Genomic DNA, 14,678 nt, shown 5'->3' with positions numbered 1-14,678 from the left:
AAAAAATTACGTGGGGTCCCCTCTAAGGTAAAGCAGAGAGATGGGGCTGGCATTATCAGGCTGGGAAGGCTCATGGTTATTTGGCCCTTCCCAGCCTAAAAATAGCAGCCCGCAGCCATCTCCAAAGTGGCACATCCATTAAATACGCCAATTTTGGAACTTTGCCCAGTTCTTTCAGATTGCCTTACTGCTGTGGCAATAAGGGTAATACCTTTGGGGTTGATGTCAACTGTGAATTCACAGCTGGCATCAAGCCCAGGGGTTAATAATAGAGAGTCGTCTATCAGACAACTCCGTTACTAACCCAGTAAGTGTACAGTTAAAAATCCCACAAAGGAAAAAAAATATTTGAATAAAGACTCCCCCCTAAAGACTGGTGTAATGTCTCACAACACCCACTGAATCCTGTAGAGCCTTGTTCTGAGCACATGTGTGATGCTAGACACTACGAGCAGTATGAATTGAATGTGGTCAGACAAACCAGGATCATAAACCAGGAGGTAACGTATAATGTGTAGGGAGCAGACAGAGACGTGGTCAGGAAGAGGTCTGAGGTCAGAAGATGGGAGGTAACGTATAATATTCAGGGAGAAGACAGAGACGTGGTCAGGAGAGGTCCGAGGTCAGAAGCCAAGATTAAAATACTTACACCAGACAGGAGCCAAGAGCACACTGAGCAAACAGGAAGTACGACTGGCGAAGTTCAGACAGGGCAAGCCCAGTAAAGAAACAGAGCAAACACCGGGAACAAGGTACATCTGTGAAGGCACCTCCTAAAACCAGTGTGGACCTTAGTTCTGAAAGACAACCTGTCAGCAAGACACATAGTAGAGCGTTTTCAAATGCAAAATGCTCCGCACAGTGGAACCGTGACAACAAGACTCCATAGATCACTTCGGTCAGCATCAGGTACAGAATTTCTCACTCTAATGGGATATTGCACCATTGGATTATGATGGAACTTTGAGGATTTTTTTTCTATTAAAAATTTGATGAACTGGAGAGTGTGGGGGAGTCTTTATGTAAATTAACTATTTTTTTTCCTGTGTGTGTTTTTAACTATACACTTACAGGGTTAGAAATGGGGGTGACTTATAGACGCCTCTCCATTACTAACCCCTGGGCTTAATGCCAGTTGTAAATTCACAGCTGACATCAACCCCAAAAGTATTACCCCCATTGCCACTGCACCAGGGCAATCGGGAAGAGCTGGGTAAAGCACCACAATTAGCGTATCTTATTGTGAGGTTTTGTGTCTACCTAAGAAGACGGACACCATCAAAATAGAGGTCAGATGGAGAACAAAGTGACTCCGGCTTCATTGGGGAAAGTTTGAATCCTGTTTTTCATGGGTTTAGAATTAACTCCCAACAGGGTCACAAATGTGTGGTCCGAACATGATGTGAATCGGGCCTAATGGACTTTCTCCCCAGGACTGATGTACTTTTTTATAAATACATTCTGACTCCTCATCTTCTAAGAATACTCCGAGGCTCCGCCGCCATGCTGTACAGCTGTCCCCCTCCTTTGTAAATAAACCTTTTCTGCTTCAAAGATCTAAAATAAGACTCCTCGCAGGGGGCAGCTTCCGTCTGGGCAACAGATGGCGAAGCGAACGACACAGAAGGAATATTCAGCCTGATGGAAGCCACGTCTCAAGATTCCGCAGCAATTCTTATCTCATATACTATAATCGGAGGAAATTAGGACTTTAGGCCCTGAACACTAAGGACTCACGCTCATAGACACATTCAGTGTGATGTCTTACGTGAAGGAAAAACACTATCATTATGGATAAAGTAATGAAGTCATATAAAAAACCTCCAATGAGCTTCAGAATCCTTAATCTTATTTTATCAAGTACAGAGGAATATTGCGTTTTTTAAAAGGTTATACCCAGAATTGAGGTTGAGACATTTTTATTATTTTGTATACTGATGTCCATTGTCCACTCTGAATCTAATATAGGTTGCTATGGATAGTCATTAATGATATTGCATACAAGTAATTGTAGGATTGGGCCTAGAGGTTTCAGATCTTCGGGTGCCTACAGGGTGAGTTGCAGAGGCTGCAGGGTTAGTTGCAGAGGTTTCAAGGTTAGTTGCAGAGGTTGCAGGGTTAGTTGTAGAGGTTGCAGGGTTAGTTGTAGAGGTTGCAGGGTTAGTTGTAGAGGTTGTAGTGTTAATTGCAGAGGTTGCAGTGTTAATTGCAGAGGTTGCAGGGTTAGTTGCAGAGGTTGCAGGGTTAGTTGCAGAGGCTGCAGGGTTAGTTGGAGAAGTTGCAGGGTTAGTTGTAGAGGTTGTAGGGTTAGTTGCAGAGGTTTCAGGATTAATTGTAGATGTTCAGGGTTAAGGTCCAGTCACACTAAGCAACTTACCAGCGATCCCAACAACGATAGGGATCGCTGGTAAGTTCCTAGGAGGTTGCTGGTGAGATGTCACACTGCGACGCTCCAGCGATCCCACCAGCAACCTGACCTGGCAGGGATCGCTGGAGCGTCGCTACACAAGTTGCTGGTGAGCTCACCAACAACCAGTGACCAGCCCCCAGCGCCGCGTGGAAGATGCTGCGCTTGGTAACTAAGGTAAATATCGGGTAACCAACCCGATATTTACCTTGGTTACCACTGCACGGAGCTACACGTGCAGAGAGCAGGGAGCAGCGCACACTGAGCGCTGGCTCCCTGCTCTCCTAGTTACAGCACACATCGGGTTAATTACCCGATGTATGCTGCAGCTAAATGTGCACAGAGCAGGAGCCGGCACTGACAGTGAGAGCGGAGGAGGCTGGTAACAAAGGTAAATATCGGGTAACCAAGGACAGGGCTTCTTGGTTACCCGATGTTTACATTGGTTACCAGCCTCCGCAGAAGCCGGCTCCTGCTGCCTGCACATTAGTTGTTGCTGTCTCGCTGTCACACACAGCGATCTGTGCTTCACAGCAGGACAGCAACAACTAAAAATGGCCCAGGACATTCAGCAACAACCAACGACCTCACAGCAGGGGCCAGGTTGTTGCTGGATGTCACACACAGCAACATCGCTAGCAACATCGCTGCTACGTCACAAAAGTTGTTCGTTAGCAGCGATGTTGCTAGCGATGTTGCTTAGTGTGACGGGGCCTTTAGTTGCAGAGGTTGCATGGTTAGTTGCAGAGATTGCAGAGTTGGTTGCAGAGGTTCAGGGTTAGTTGCAGAGGTTTCAGGATTAATTGTAGATGTTCAGGGTTAGTTACAGAGGTTCAGGGTTAGTTGTAGAGGTTGCAGGTTTAATTGCAGAGGTTGCAGGGTTAGTTGCAGAGATAGCAGGATTAGTTTCAGAGGTTTTAGGGTTAGTTGCAGAAGTTTCAAGGTTAGTTGCAGAGGTTGCAGGGTTAGTTGCAGAGGTTGCATGGTTAGTTGCAGAGGTTGCATGGTTAGTTGCAGAGGTTGCATGGTTAGTTGCAGAGGTTGTAGGGTTAGTTGCAGAGGTTCAGGGTTAGTTGCAGAGGTTGCAGGGTTAGTTGCAGAGGTTGCAGGGTTAGTTGCAGAGGTTGTAGGGTTAGTTGCAGAGGTTCAGGGTTAGTTGCAGAGGTTGCAGAGGTTGTAGGGTTAGTTGCAGAGGTTCAGGGTTAGTTGCAGAGGTTGTAGGGTTAGTTGCAGAGGTTGTAGGGTTAGTTGCAGAGGTTCAGGGTTAGTTGCAGAGGTTGCAGGGTTAGTTACAGAGGTTGTAGGGTTAGTTGCAGAGGTTCAGGGTTAAGGCCCCGTCACACTAAGCAACATCGCTAGCAACATCGCTGCTAACGAACAACTTTTGTGACGTTGCTAGCGATGTTGCTGTGTGTGACATCCAGCAACAACCTGGCCCCTGCTGTGAGGTCGTTGGTTGTTGCTGAATGTCCTGGGCCATTTTGTAGTTGTTGCTGTCCCGCTGTGAAGCACAGATCGCTGTGTGTGACAGCGACAGAGCAACAACTAAATGTGCAGGCAGCAGGAGCCGGCTTCTGCGGAGGCTGGTAACCAATGTAAACATCGGGTAACCAAGAAGCCCTGTCCTTGGTTACCCGATATTTACCTTTGATACCAGCCTCCGCTGCTCTCACTGTCAGTGCCGGCTCCTGCTCTGTGCACATGTAGCTGCAGCACACATCGGGTTAATTAACCCGATGTGTGCTGTAACTAGGAGAGCAAGGAGCCAGCGCTAAGCATTGTGCGCTGCTCCCTGCTCTGTGCACATTTAGCTGCAGCACACATCAGGTAATTAACCCGATGTGTGCTGTAACTAGGAGAGCAGGGAGCCAGCGCTCAGTGTGCGCTGCTCCCTGTTCTCTGCACGTGTAGCTCCGTGCGCTGGTAACCAAGGTAAATATCGGGTTGGTTACCCGATATTTACCTTAGTTACCAAGCGCAGCATCTTCCACGCGGCGCTGGGGGCTGGTCACTGGTTGCTGGTGAGCTCACCAGCAACTTGTGTAGCCACGCTCCAGCGATCCCTGCCAGGTCAGGTTGCTGGTGGGATCGCTGGAGCGTCGCAGTGTGACATCTCACCAGCAACCTCCTAGCAACTTACCAGCGATCCCTATCGTTGTTGGGATCGCTGGTAAGTTGCTTAGTGTGACTGGACCTTTAGGGTTAGTTGCAGAGGTTTCAAGGTTAGTTGCAGAGGTTGCAGGGTTAGTTACAGAGGTTGCAGGGTTAGTTGCAGAGGTTACAGGGTTAGTTACAGAGGTTTAGGGTTAGTTGCAGAGGTTGCAGGGTTAGTTACAGAGGTTGCAGGGTTAGTTGCAGAGGTTACAGGTTTAGTTACAGAGGTTTAGGGTTAGTTGTAGAGGTTGCAGGGTTAGTTGCAGAGGTTTCAAGGTTAGTTGCAGAGGTTGCAGGGTTAGTTGCAGAGGTTTCAAGGTTAGTTGCAGAGGTTGCAGGGTTAGTTGCAGAGGTTTCAAGGATAGTTGCAGAGGTTGCAGGGTTAGTTACACAGGTTGCAGGTTAGTTGCAGAGGTTGCAGGGTTAGTTGCAGAGGTTGCAGGATTAGTTGCAGAAGTTGCAGGGTTAGTTGCAGAGGTTGCATGGTTAGTTGCAGAGATTGCAGGGTTAGTTGCAGAGGTTCAGGGTTAGTTGCAGAGGTTTCAGGATTAATTGTAGATGTTCAGGGTTAGTTACAGAGGTTCAGGGTTAGTTGCAGAGGTTGCAGGGTTAGTTACAGAGGTTCAGGGTTAGTTGTAGAGGTTGCAGGTTTAATTGCAGAGGTTGCAGGGTTAGTTGCAGAGATAGCAGGATTAGTTTCAGAGGTTTTAGGGTTAGTTGCAGAGGTTTCAAGGTTAGTTGCAGAGGTTTCAGGGTTAGTTGCAGAGGTTTAAGGATTAATTGTAGAGGTTACAGGGTTAGTTGCAGAGGTTCAGGGTTAGTTGCAGAGGTTGCAGGGTTAGTTGCAGAGGTTGTAGGGTTAGTTGCAGAGGTTGTAGGGTTAGTTGCAGAGGTTGTAGGGTTAGTTGCAGAGGTTCAGGGTTAGTTGCAGAGGTTGTAGGGTTAGTTGCAGAGGTTGTAGGGTTAGTTGCAGAGGTTCAGGGTTAGTTGCAGAGGTTTAGGGTTAGTTGCAGAGGTTGCAGGGTTAGTTGCAGAGGTTACAGGTTTAGTTACAGAGGTTTAGGGTTAGTTGTAGAGGTTGCAGGGTTAGTTGCAGAGGCTGCAGGCTTAGTTGCAGAGGTTTCAAGGTTAGTTGCAGAGGTTGCAGGGTTAGTTGCAGAGGTTTCAAGGTTAGTTGCAGAGGTTGCAGGGTTAGTTACACAGGTTGCAGGTTAGTTGCAGAGGTTGCAGGGTTAGTTGCAGAGGTTGCAGGATTAGTTGCAGAAGTTGCAGGGTTAGTTGCAGAGGTTGCAGGGTTAGTTGCAGAGGTTCAGGGTTAGTTGCAGAGGTTTCAGGATTAATTGTAGATGTTCAGGGTTAGTTACAGAGGTTCAGGGTTAGTTGCAGAGGTTGCAGGGTTAGTTACAGAGGTTCAGGGTTAGTTGTAGAGGTTGCAGGTTTAATTGCAGAGGTTGCAGGGTTAGTTGCAGAGATAGCAGGATTAGTTTCAGAGGTTTTAGGGTTAGTTGCAGAGGTTTCAAGGTTAGTTGCAGAGGTTTCAGGGTTAGTTGCAGAGGTTTAAGGATTAATTGTAGAGGTTACAGGGTTAGTTGCAGAGGTTCAGGGTTAGTTGCAGAGGTTCAGGGTTAGTTGCAGAGGTTGCAGGGTTAGTTGCAGAGGTTGTAGGGTTAGTTGCAGAGGTTGTAGGGTTAGTTGCAGAGGTTGTAGGGTTAGTTGCAGAGGTTCAGGGTTAGTTGCAGAGGTTGTAGGGTTAGTTGCAGAGGTTGTAGGGTTAGTTGCAGAGGTTCAGGGTTAGTTGCAGAGGTTGCAGGGTTAGTTGCAGGGGTTTAAGGATTAATTGTAGAGGTTACAGGGTTAGTTGCAGAGGTTCAGGGTTAGTTGCAGAGGTTCAGGGTTAGTTGCAGAGATTGCAGGGTTAGTTGCAGAGGTTGCATGGTTAGTTGCAGAGGTTGTAGGGTTAGTTGCAGAGGTTCAGGGTTAGTTGCAGAGGTTTAGGGTTAGTTGCAGAGGTTGCAGGGTTAGTTGCAGAGGTTGCAGGGTTAGTTGCAGAGGTTGCAGGGTTAGTTACAGAGGTTGTAGGGTTAGTTGCAGAGGTTCAGGGTTAGTTGCAGAGGTTGTAGGGTTAGTTGCAGAGGTTCAGGGTTAGTTGCAGAGGTTCAGGGTTAGTTGCAGAGGTTGCAGGGTTAGTTGCAGAGGTTGTAGGGTTAGTTGCAGAGGTTGTAGGGTTAGTTGCAGAGGTTCAGGGTTAGTTGCAGGGGTTGTAGGGTTAGTTGCAGAGGTTCAGGGTTAGTTGCAGAGGTTGTAGGGTTAGTTGCAGAGGTTCAGGGTTAGTTGCAGAGGTTGTAGGGTTAGTTGCAGAGGTTGTAGGGTTAGTTGCAGAGGTTGTAGGGTTAGTTGCAGAGGTTCAGGGTTAGTTGCAGAGGTTGTAGGGTTAGTTGCAGAGGTTGTAGGGTTAGTTGCAGAGGTTGTAGGGTTAGTTGCAGAGGTTCAGGGTTAGTTGCAGAGGTTGCAGGGTTAGTTGCAGAGGTTGTAGGGTTAGTTACAGAGGTTGTATGGTTAGTTGCAGAGGTTCAGGGTTACTTGCAGAGGTTGTAGGGTTAGTTGCAGAGGTTGTAGGGTTAGTTGCAGAGGTTCAGGGTTAGTTGCAGAGGTTCAGGGTTAGTTGCAGAGGTTGTAGGGTTAGTTGCAGAGGTTGTAGGGTTAGTTGCAGAGGTTCAAGGTTAGTTGCAGAGGTTCAGGGTTAGTTGCAGAGGTTGTAGGGTTAGTTGCAGAGGTTCAGGGTTAGTTGCAGAGGTTGTAGGGTTAGTTGCAGAGGTTGTAGGGTTAGTTGCAGAGGTTGCAGGGTTAGCTGTAGAAGTTGCTTTTTTCCTGAGTGAAACGGAAAACTGCATTTTTAAATAAAAGCAGCATGTAAACTCTTTCAGTGTTTTTTCCCTATAGAAAGCAATGCGAAAGTGCAAAAATGTAATGGTGAATAATACGACCTTTGTATAAAAAAGTACTGTAGATAACTGACATACACTATATAATCTACACCAAAAACGCAGCAAAACAAAGAAATAAACTGGTTTTGGATGCAGCAAAAATGCAAAGTGTGAACATTGCCTTAATCTGATCTCTTTTATTAAAGCGCTGCTTTTGTTACTCTACACATAGAGGGCATTTATACCACATATAACCACTAATCATAGATTTGCTTTTACTCTATTAATATTATTTTTTATTATTATAGCGCCATTTATTGCATGGCGCCTTACATGTGAAAAAGGGGCATATGTAGACAATATGACAAGGTATGAACAAGACCCCCTCCTCCATACCATTTTATCCCCTTGTAAAGATGAGCGATCCCAAGATTTGGCGTTAATACCATACACAGACTTTAGTAAACAACGCAGAGTTTGGATGTAGTGTGAACCACCCCCCTCCAAAAAAAAATGGGAAAAACTCCGCCCAACTGCCCCCGGAAGTGATCTGTTTATGGCTGGCTGAATATAGGCGGAAAATACCCAACTGCCCAATTAGTGACTTCCATTGGGATTCAGGTCAAGTCCGGGGTCCAAACCAATAAAACAAACTTTAAAGTCTGTCTGCACCCACGGAACCGAACTTCCACGGGTCCGCTCGTCCTTACCCCCTTTTCTTCCCTTTCTCCCACTCCTTTCCTCACCAAGCCTTCACCTTCTATATTGTGGTAGTATGATGAGACCACTTGGGTCATTGGTTGAATGTCTGCCGGATTTCCAATAACCTTTCCATTTTTTTAAGTAAATGGTTCAAGCCTAAATATCATGACAGAGCGAGAACTGCTTGTCGTGCGACACAACAGGAGGGGTACACCAGGGAAGATGTAAAGGAAGGCCCCGAAGATAGGGAAACCTGAACTCTCCTGTGTCTGATCCCTGAGCTCCCTAATGTCCCTAGATGAGGCCTTTCCCCCCGTGTGTGACCACGTGCCTAGGCCCTCACTGACCCTGAACTAGCCATGTCTAGTGCACAGGCCAGCAAGACATTAGTCTTACTACTATCATAAAGACAACACGAGGAAGGGGAATGAACAAGGGAACATAAGAACTCCCATACTTCTCCAGAGTGAGATTCCATTGCAAATGCTGGAACGTTCCCCACTGCTTTCTCCAAAGACAGGCTTCTTCTCAAGTCAGCTTAGAATGAACTATAACCGGCATAGTGAATATTTATAGCAGAAGGGAGCGGCTGCAGCTGAGATTACAACTACCTGGTTAATCACAACAGGATAGAAAGGAACCTTAACCCCTTCAGTACTGAATGGAATAAAATAAGCTTCAACACAGGGTAATCGACAAGCGGGCACTAAAGAGGATCTGTGATCAACTAAACACTGTGACCTCCTGATCCCAGGTTCCCCTGAGGTCACATCAGGCCATAACACACTTGTGACACTAAGAGATCAAGGTAAGTTACCACTCTGCCCATAAATGTTAGTCATATAAAGAGACATGTGTCACGGGTTACAGACAGCCTTGTGGTTTCTGGCCATAGAAGGTCACAGCGTCCGGCTGCGCAGAATGCTCCCTGACTTTCTATTGTTCCTGCTGTCAGTATTCATTGGTATAGGTAGCTTTCCTGCTGGATTCATCTCTCCACCTTTTGGACCCAGTAGTAGTTCGCCTTCCACCCAGCTTGAGCATTCTCTTGGTGCTTAAATAACCTTTCCTTCCTTTGGACTGGTGCTGGTGATCTTTTCAGTTCATTCAAGCTTTGGTTGCAAGCAGGTGGCTTGTACTCCTCTGTGGTATCGTTGCTGAAAACTTTGAGGAACTTCTACAGGTTCCCCGTACCTACCGTAGCATGATAACATGTGAAGACTTTGACACTCTACATATTTAATCCCCATGAAAGTCAATAGATATTTCCATTACTGCCGTAAAACTAAAGTGAGCGTGACAGTTTACACTTCTAAGGGGTGAGACTATTGTGTAACTGTTGCAAAAACTGTAACAACCACCAATGAAACTTTATATAGACTTCCATCGGAAGAACCCTGGGTATTTGTAATCCATGGCAGTTTTGTGGCATTGCATTTTATAAGCATGACATTCAACAGCATGTCCACCAGGGGGCAGCATTTATCTATTCAATAATAAGGCCGATCGACACGACATGGTCTAAAAGGATTTGGTTGTCACCTGTGCGAAAATTCTGAAGCCGGAACATCAATTATTCTCGTACTAAAAATATCATAAATGTAAAACACTGAGATAACTAATAAAATACATACTACAATACACCTGCAATTAAATAGACAAAAATACAGTTTTCAGTTTTTCTTGGCAGCTGTTATCACATACAGTATACCACTGTGAATAGGGATCTCCAATTCCCAGAAGAAAACACACATTTATGTATTTCGAGTGAAGCACCGGTGAATTATATATTTGCTGTCTTATGTCCATGGGGACCTCAAGATTGTTCTTTTTGGTGGAAGCAAGTATTGGGCAGATTGGATGCTTATATTATCATTATATATTATTATATATTATAATATATATATATTATTATATAATTATTGGATGCTTATATATCCCACAATGCTTATATGTCACCATAATTGGGTAATAATTATATTATATATTTTATATATATATATATATATATATATATATATATATATATATATACACTGTATGTATATATATATATATATATATATATATATATATATATATATATATTATAACATATATATAATATATATATATATATATATATATATATATATATATATATATATTGGATGCTTATATATCCCACAATGCTTATATTTCACCATAATTGGGGAGAAATCTGTCATCTAAAGAGTTTATCCAATAAATCGCTTTTATATAAATAGTTTGGAAGGGCTGTTAATATTCCTCCGATCACTGCAGCCAGCAAAAATAGTTTAGGCCTGTTTATCAGGGCAGGAGCAAGGTTTCTGCGCCATAAGGGGAGTATAGCTTCTTCTGCTGAATAAGAATAAATATATTATCAACTGCCAGATGGAGAAGGAGACTGATTCCACCCAGAGCCTGAATTTAACAGCAACATTATTGTGGACAAATAGAAGCAGAACATTTCTGTATATTTTTTTTTATACGAGAAATGCTGCAAATTATTTTAAAGACCTGTCACTGTCCATAAAAGTGTAATTTATTTTTATCTGGTGTAAATGCCGCTATTCTCCCGAATCCGGCGATGTTTTCTTTTTGTTTCTGCGCCTCTCCATTCCAGAGATATGGCCCTCTCTTCCTTGTATATAAATCTGGTCTTGTTTGCCACATGGGTGTGCCCATAAACGGTTCTCCTAAAAGACTACACCCACTTGGCTAAGCAGACTAGATTAATGTACAGGGAAGAGAAGGTCATATCTCAGGAACGGAGAGGCGCAGGAACACAAGAAAAATAGAGTCGGATTCAGAACAGCGGCATTTACCCCAGATACAAAGAAATGACACTTTTATGGACAAGTGACAAGTCTTTAAATTAATTTGCAGAATTTCTGGTATAAAAAATAGTGACATTTTCTGCTTGATGTTGCTGTTAAATTCAGGCTCTGGACTAAATCAGTCTCCTTCTGTCACGCTTGCTGGGTGCAGCAAGTGTGGCGTGGTGTTGTCAGACCTACAAGCACAACAAAAACCACAAGAAAAAAAGGGGCACCTGGGACACAAAAACAACGGGAGGGCCTGGAAATAGTGAGAGGGGTTGGTGGGCACCTCCTAACCTCACCTGCAGCTGTCCCTTCTCTCCTCACCAGACCCTATACAGTCTCCGCAACTGTCACTGAGCAGGAACCTGGGACCCTGGGAAGACCCTGTAGTAACCCTGACTAATGAGGGGCAGGTGGGGTTCACTAGATCTCACAACACACCAGGGAAGTAAAGACAAATAGGGGGAAAACTAACAACCAAAAGGATATAGCCTGAGCACAGGAACTTGACTTGCAGAACCTTCCTCAAAGGCAGCCAGGACACAAATGACTTTGTATCTTCAGCAAAGAATGCTGGGATACACCACTATTTAAAGCTGAAGGGTATGACTACTTAAGTGTAACTGATCACTCAGCAAGGAACTGCTTTGGAAAAGCTGGAATAGCAAAACTGGCACTTAACCACTTCAGTGCCAAGAGAAATGAAACCCATTTAAATGAAGAGAGCAAGATGAGCAGCTCCAGTCCAAACGCTGTCACTGGTTTCAACATGCAGGGTGACGATTGTGACACCTTCTCTGCTTCAATTTGGTCACAATGATGTTGCTGTTAAATTTAGGATCTGGACTGAATCAGTCTCCTTCTCCATCTGGCAGCTAACATCATATTTCTTCTTCCCCAGCAGAAGAAGCTATACTGCCATCAGAGACTTTGCTCCTGTCCTGATAAGAAGGCCGAATGATCAGAGGAATGACTAAGCATGTGCGACCACCAACACTCGTGGACGTATACATATTTACATACTTTAAACAGCAGGTGGCGCCATTCTATGTAAGTAAATGACATAACTCTACGTAAATGACAATCAACAATTATTTCCTATGAATGTGATATTTCTCTCAAGTACACCACTTATTGTAATGACGTTCTCCCGGTCTATGGAAGGCAGCAGGGATCATGTGAGGATTATATTTGATTAACGGCATCTGGTCAATGTGAGTTCTGCATGTTTGGGTTAGATAAATAAGTGGCACAGGGCGGAACGGCCTCTAATTGACAATTTAATTATACCTATAAAAACTACTAGTGGCAGAAGCCACTCACTTACTTCTAATATGTGTAAACAGCTATAATCATTACCTGCCCGACTGGCAACTGATGGCAAAATACACAAACTGGATATATTCTGGATTATCAAATATTCTGGATTATTGGACATAATATCTGAATACAATGCAAAATAAGTCAACTAAGTTTCCTGGTGGAAATACTAACCAATGATATATTCTGCACTATCTTCCTACTTACTGATGGTTTCCAGCCTGCAACAGCTTTTGATTTATCATGGCAACGCATGCAAGAAAAAAAACACTCTATCCTGCTGGCTCTGGGGTTACCACGGTAACATTAACAGACATACATAAAAGATGACAGTCATCCGAACAATGGGCAGGTTCAGATAACTTTAATGTGTATGGCACCGGTACTCTCCTGTAGGGATGAGAGGACCCATGGATGTTTGGGTTCTACCAGTTTGGATGAACTTTAGTTAAATGTTTTGTTCAATACGCAGACTGAACCCCGAACCCCATGGAATTAAAGGAGGGCCCAAACCTTGGTGCTGTAAAATAGTCGAAGTAAGAGCTATGGGGCTGCAAAAGGAAGCAAAATGGGGGTAAGAGCAGGAAAATTGCCCTGGAAACCAATGTGGATAGGAAATAAATAAATAATTTAAAAAAAATGGCTTGGGGTCCCCCCTATTTTTGACAACCAGCCAAAGTAAAGCAGATAGCTGAGGGCTAGTATTATCTGGCTGGTAAGGTCCATGGTTATTTGGTTCTTCTCAACCTAAAAATAGCAGCCTGCATCCACCCCAGAAGTGGTGCATCCATTCACGCAACCTCAGATCCTCACAAGATCTCCTTCTCTGCTCCTCTATCTCCTCTTCCCACAATCGCGCACAAGATTTCTCCCGTGCCTCCCCCATAATCTGGAACGCTCTACCTCATCATATCACACTCTCCCCTACTGTGGAAAGCTTCAAGAGGAACCTCAAGACCCACCTCTTCCAACAAGCCTACAACCTACAATAGCCCTCAGTCCAGTACACCACTGCACAACCAGCTCTGTCCTCACCTATTGTACCATCACTCATTCCCTGTACACTGTGAGCCCTCGCGGGCAGGGTCCTCTCTCCTCCTATACCAGTCTGTTTTGTACTGCTAATGATTGTTGTACGTATACCCTCTTTCACTTGTAAAGCGCCATGGAATAAATGGTGCTATAATAATAAATAATAATAATAATTAAATGTGTCAATTCTGTCTCTTTGCCCGGCTCTTCCAATTGCCCTGGTGTGGGGACAATCTGGGTAATACTTTTTGGAGTTGATGTCAGCTGTCAATTAATAACTGGCATCAATTGGAGCATCTAATGGATGTGCTACTTCTGGGGCAGCTGCAGGCTGCTATTTGTAGGCTAGGAGGGGCCAAATAACCATGAGATCTCCCAGCCTGCTAATACCAGCCCCCAACTGTCTGCTTTACTTTTGCTGATTATCAAAAATAGGGGGTATCCCATGCTGGTTTTTTTTTAGTTTTTATTTGTAAAGCTTGGGATTTGGTCTATTTTTAATAGCCAGACAAGGTAAAGCAGACAGCTGAGGGCTGCAGCCTATAGCTATCTGCTTTATCTTGGCTGGTTATCAAAAATAAGGGAAGCCCCTTATTTAGTTTGCTCCCACAGCGTCCAGGTATCTTTCCCATGCAGAAAAGCTTGCTGATTGGCTACGCTGCAGCCTTTCAACAAACTTTATTCAGGATCTGAACAGCATCTGAACTCTGAACTCAACCACGGACTTCCGTGAGAAGTGGTATGGTATGATCAGACCATGTCCCTGTACGGTCAGACACGGCCATTACACAGTACACAGCAGGGACACATAAATAGGATTATCTCAGCACAGGAACATTTTTTTTATCACATCCAATTGTGGAAATTATTATTATTCCAAGATCAATTGATTAAAATGAACTTTGTTTGCGGGACGACAACCCCTTTAAGTTTGCCGTCATATTTAGTTGGAGATGACACCTCATTATTAAGTATTTGAAATGCAGAGAGATTTTTTTGGGGGGGTTAGAAAAAGTCCCATCAGGCTTCTGCAGTGTCATCCATCCATTATGAGGACAAGCCGAGAAAGCCAGCAGTCTAATATGAAGGGTGTGGTCACAATGGTAGATAATAACGTACCCTTAGTTATGACGGATGAAGTGTACAGGTTATCCTATTGAAGATAATTCACATTTTTGGGGAATTTTTTCAATAATCACTATTCACCTGTCTCCGGAGGGATTAATTTGTGACATTAAAGGGATGGCCTCTTAATGGAACCCAATTGGTTTTAGTTGGGAAACCTATGGTGATTAGCTGCTATTAATGGGTGAA

This window comes from Anomaloglossus baeobatrachus, chromosome 7 (assembly GCF_048569485.1).
Source record: "Anomaloglossus baeobatrachus isolate aAnoBae1 chromosome 7, aAnoBae1.hap1, whole genome shotgun sequence".
Lineage (NCBI taxonomy): Eukaryota > Metazoa > Chordata > Amphibia > Anura > Aromobatidae > Anomaloglossus > Anomaloglossus baeobatrachus.
The sequence above is the reverse complement of the archived record's forward strand: the minus strand, read 5'-3'. Positions refer to the sequence as shown.